This window comes from Cupressus sempervirens, chromosome 10 (genome assembly GCF_028749045.1).
Source record: "Cupressus sempervirens isolate cs-2001-9-10 chromosome 10, ASM2874904v1, whole genome shotgun sequence".
NCBI classification, from domain to species: Eukaryota; Viridiplantae; Streptophyta; class Pinopsida; order Cupressales; family Cupressaceae; genus Cupressus; species Cupressus sempervirens.
In genome coordinates this window covers 206,653,644-206,659,643 of record NC_143127.1, presented here as the reverse complement: position 1 = coordinate 206,659,643, position 6,000 = coordinate 206,653,644, and positions in this window count along the sequence as shown.

The window sequence follows — 6,000 nt, the reverse complement described above, 5'->3', positions numbered from 1 at the left end:
ATGATGAAGTTGTTGCACCTGATGATTATCCTAAGAAGCAGATTTAAGAGGTTGAACAGACATTAGATTAGAGAGTCGGTAAAAGCACAAGAGGAAAATACTATTATGAATATAATTTGGTAAAGTGGAAGAATAGACCAGTTAGAGATGCTACATGGATTTCTCAGACTAAGTTGGATTCAGCTTAGGTTGTGACACTTGCATGATTTAGGAGAATCATTTCTTTCTACCCTAGTTGTCTGATGTAGGAGCATCCTAGGTTGATGTGTTGTCCTACTCATTTGTGTTCATTCTACCAGTTTTTATTGAGTTGAAATCATTATCAAGTGCCATTAATTTTGCAATATTAGTCGAGTTGTAGTTATCCCATGTTGTGTTAATGTTCAGGTTTACGTGTTATCCCATCTCACTCTGTAGTGTGTGTCAAGTTCTACAATGTGTGCTAAGCTATCCAATGTGTGTCAAGTTATCTAATATTGGCCAAGTGTTTATTCATGTGCCAAGTGAACTTGTTGATGGTGAGTGTTAGCATTTTGTTCCTTCTTTTTCTAAGTTATTTGTGTTTTGGGAGCCGACTTGCATGTTTAATTTTGACTGTAATTTTTATGATAGGATCTTGGCTTGGGATGTGTCAAGACCATTTTAGGGTCAGCCTTTCTATAATGTAATGTTCTAGAATCTCTTATAAGTCATTTTGGCAAGTATAAATAGGGTGTTTAGGCTTAGAGTTAGGGAGAACTTAGAGGATTGAGAAAGTCAATGCATATATGTTTGGAAGTGCAAATTTGAAGCTAGATCATGGATCTTGAATGCATTTTGTATTTGGCCATAACCTAGATGGCCTTACAACTAGGCATGTATGTTGATTACTTAATGAATCAATAAAAGAATCTTGTTCTCTCTCCTTGGTTTTGCTCTCTTTGTGTGTTTGCTTCCATTGCGTTAACTCTATAAGGTGGTTTGGATTGCTAGGTGTGCCTTTGGCCCTAGTTCTTCTTTACTCTCCTTGCGTCAGAATCTTGGATCGACTTTCACGGCTATCAGTTGCTCATGAAGATTATCACTGAGGATAGCAACTCAGTCTATTGACATTTTTGTCATCCTAATGGTATCAATAAAATGGACCATCCATGTGTGAAGATGTCCAGCTAGAGGGAGTCCCATTGCTCTACTCAAAAGCACACTTGTGTAGCCAATATCATCCTTTATGTGCCCTCATGTTATATCCACTTTGCTAACTCTGTGACCTACTGGTGTTTTGTCTATTGGGAAGGAAGATTGAATACTTTCTTTGGCTTCCTTTTCATTCTCTCGATACCATCTTTCTACTCGGTCATAGGTTATCTTGACATATTGATCAAGTCTTAAGAGATGGAACACTTTCTCAATGTTCCTAGGTTAGAGGTCTAGGACTATCTCACTTGTCACACTTTGAACAAACTTTTCTTCAAACACATAATTCTCTGCCAATGTTATAATCAACTTTAAGGACTATATTGAAGTTGGGTGTGAGGCTATGTTGACAAAGCCTAAACACATAAATGTAGATACCATGGAAGACCTTTCCTTAGGCTTATTACAAATGGTGAGGAATGTGTTCCAGTCAATATGTCCTAGATCAGTATCTTTGATCTCTGCATGCCCATCTTGGAACTAGGTTTTCCTTGGTGCACCTTGGTACTTGAAAACAATGGGTTTTGAAGCAATCTTTTTTGGCATTGAGAAGGATGAGGATGCCATCTTATCTGCACAAGAGATAAATACTAGTCCAGAAAACTAAAGTTAGACCAAAAGGTAAACCCTAAAAGATCAAAACCTAGTACAAATTCACCCAAAATAGTAAATTCCCCCCCACAAGTCCTATTATGTAGATAAGTGCACCTATCGCACCCTTACAAGTGCACTAGGTACGTTAAATGGTCCCTAGTTGACCATTTATGTGCACATGTGCACCTTGGTAAGGTGCACACATGCACATGTATGCAATTGTGCACATGAGCAGTGGAAAGTGCTCATAGTGGATGGGGGGGACTTAGCTTCTTGATTTTTTGTGCACAAAGGATGTGCTCATATGCACCTTGATGGGGTGCACATGTGCACACCCTAATGTGCTTTGTGTCTATGAAGTCTCAAAAGGCACGTGGGTGCCCACATCCACACCTTTTACCTTAGATATTTTTATTAGTTTTAAGAAGAAAGTGTACATATGCACACCTTGAGAAGGTGTGCATGTGCACACCTTGAGAAGGTGTGCATGTGCACACCTTCTTTATAACTTAGGCTTGTCTTAGGTTTTAGTTAGGTTTTGATGGTTGAATGAAGGTGCACACATGTGCACCTTGAGGAGGTGTGCATGTGCACACCTTCTTGTATGTTCTAACCTTGTGCTTTGTTAGTGATGAGGTCAGGTTACAGGTGGAGATTTTGCACGTCAAAGGGTGCGAGGGTGCGGGAGCAAGTGAAGTGTGGAGAATAATGAAGTGGAGGAGGGGGGTCCGAGGTTTATATAGACCTCAGACCTTGAGTGCACAATCTTTGGAGGTACGCACATGCACAATTTTGCATCTCCAAAGGGAGATGAGTGCACACTTATGCACTAAGCGCACCTACACACCTGAATAAAGTGTGCATGTGCATTAGTGTGCACTTTTGCACTAAAAAACACAAAATTTTCACTTTTCATCCAGATATGACTCCTTAACATTTCCAACTAGAGACTAAGGCTTGACCCGAACTCCTAAAATGAGTCCAAAAATGACCCAGGCCCCTGGACTAGGGGTCTGGGAGACAAAAGTTTACCAGGGGGTCCTCATTTCCAAGACTGATGAGAATGTTAAAGTTAAACAACACTAACTAGTGGGGCCGGTGCAAATAAATTGCACTATAGCCAGTGCCTTTTTTTATGCATGCTTAAACAAATTAAAAGCTATGCAGCCACGAAAATGGAAAAGGATATGAAGGGGATTTTTAATACTTAGTTTATTTTTATGAAATTGTCCTTATTTTATTTATTTTCATGGTTGCATAGCCATTACGTAAGTGTTAGGGAGTGGTCCCATGGAGGGGGCTTCCTAAAAAAATTCAATGAGTACTTTAAAGACTTCTTAGGATTATTTTAATGTGGGAGGTCTGATGAATTTTATAGTGGAGTTATTCTTAAAAAGTTTAAACCATATAATTTATGGAAGTGGGTGGTCTCATGATTTTTTATTATTTTAACATATTCAATTCACTTACTAAATAATTAAATATATTTTTAAAAATTATTGATAAAAATTGAAAATTGATATGTGATTGACAAGTGGCACAAGGAAAGCCTAAGCTAATGGGGCAATTTCTAGCCCCCTATCGTTTCCACCCCCTTAAATTTGCACCCCAAAAAGTAGGAATTGCTACTTTTGAGGAGAATATTTCAATTAATCCTATAGCAAACTTTTTTTTTGACTTCATAGGACCACCCACTCCACAAAAATAGATCTTGCAACCCCCCTCACAAAACCACACCCTTAGTTATTAATGATTGAAAGGGTGAAACTTGAAAATTTATACTTTGGGTTCTTTCAATGGTGTTAGAATCTGATAAGATTAATAACCCAAAAAACTAGTGCAAAGAGTAAATATCTAAACTATGAATGCAAATGATACAAAATCAAAATAGCATCATAGAGTTAGTCTCCAAGAGAGTAATGCAAATGTTGGAAGCAAAATAGCATTAAGAGGGTGCAAAAACAAGAGATACAAATACAAGCCAGGTAGCATGCTTATATAGGCTAGGAAGAGGGAGGAGATGGCGACACCAACCAATGAGGAGCAACCATCTATTGGACTAAAGATAGCAAAGTATCTTCCCAAGATAGCAAATGGATGCTCACATGTAGGAAGGTGACACCTCACAACCATTCACCTAATAAGACATGCTTTATTAACCTAAGCGAGATTATTAAAAAGTGTAGGAAAAACCTAGCAAAATAGGAAAAATAAAAAACTACACTAACACCCCCCCATAAGTGAAGCTTAGGTGGATGCTAACCTAGCAAAGCTATGAAAGCAGGAAAATGGGTCCCGACAACAAGGCCTGATCAGGTACCCAATACAAGAAAAAGAACTAGATCAAGGAAACTAAGCCTCCAATCTAGGAAATGTCCCAAAGAGAGGAACAAAAAAGAGCATGAAGAATCTCTGAAGCATTAAGCTGCAAACACTATCAGAAGAAACTACTGGAACCCCCACTAAAATAGTGCATGACCAGGTAGAGAAGACAAAGTCTGAAGAGCTGATCAATTGAAGAGGTGACCTCCAAAAGTAGGAATGAATGAGTGTCTATATATTAGATGAACCATCTCACCGAAATGCATAGGTTCCTAGCCACTGCATCCGCCTAGTACATAGGAACAAAAACTGAATACATAGATCACTCAATCGAACCAAAGAAGCAATAGAGCCAACAGGTGAACCCCCCCATAATGTTGAATAGGGAGAGGGGTGATAGGAACACTGAAATGCAATGCCAAAAACATCTGCAAGAAGAAGAATCAGGAACACCAATAGTGCAATAGAAGTACAAGCACAGGATAAAGGGTGGTGTCACCGACACACTACATGGGCTAATGTCATGGAAGAAAAATTCACTTGACAAAGGTGGATGAGCACAAAATGGCAAAACATCATGACCCCCCATGGCACTTTATAACTGAGTGCGAGTACAAACAAACACAAGGTGTACAAGATCCCAGATATGCAAAAGCAGGCACTTTATCTCAGTGCGTTTACAGAAAAAGGAATGCAACAGAATAGAAGCATACAATGCTCAGAAGTCAGAAAGAAGAGTGAACCAAAAGAACAGAAGAAGAGATTCCAGGACCTATAGAATCTAAGTAATCCGCCAGAGTGCGAAAGTGCAAAACTCAAAGGAGAAAGAACCTGGAGCAGAATCTGGATAAAAGACCTCTACAACTAAATAACTCACAGAACCAACTTTCCAACAATATCTAGCGAGCCCAAAAAAGAGTCTGAATGAGCGAGATATGGCTCCCGGAAGGCAAAATAGAACATTTGGCTTTGACTACCAAAATAGGCAATCAAATTATAGTAAAAATCAAAAAGACCTGTACCATCATCTCTGTCTCAGAACCATCTTTCCGATGCATTTTTCGGATCGAAAAAATACATCCATATGCTCAAGTTACGGAAGAAAAATTGATAGGGCCTCCTCATGAAGAGTATATGCTAAAAGTGAAACTTGAGCACAATAATCAAGGAAACAAATAGTACCACTGCGATCTACTCAAAAAATCATGCACTTTCAAAACAAGAATCGCCTCGATACGAGGTCGTATGAGAAAGTTATGATCCTCCAAAGTTTCCAAAACGAGAACTGTGTACAGTCACAACTAAGAATCTACAATTTCTGAAGAATACATGCATGAAAATCAAAAAACAACTCCACTAGTGGATAGAGCACAAAAAAATAGCCAAGTTCATAACAAGAATCATCAAAATTGGAGTTTGTATGAGCAAGAACGAGACATTTGAAAACTGCATTCAAATTTGCAACTGCCAATGGAGAGGGGTATGGTTGTAGCTTTGCATGCTCGATTCTACAAAATATACAGCTTGCATGCAAAATCTAAAAGATACCCAGATGGTTTTTCGGGGCTACGAACAAAACTCAAAAAGCATTTTTCTTGCTGATGTACAAAAGATGTTGCTGTAGTGTAAATCAAACGCCTTTAACAGTAAAAAATGGCTCCAAAAATTAAAAAATGACCCCAGCAACCAGAATATGACATGAAAATGCTAGATCAGCTTCCTAAGTTTATCAATGGCATGCTGGAACCTGCAATACTAATTGAAAACTCCAAATATGCAAGTTGGTTGTCAGATTTGAGATTGAAACCCTAGAGAAAAATCGTTTTTGTCAAAAAAAATTTGATTCTCAGGATCATCCAAAGATGCAAGAGAAGAGCATACTTCATTTTTCAAAAAACTACAATAAAGTTT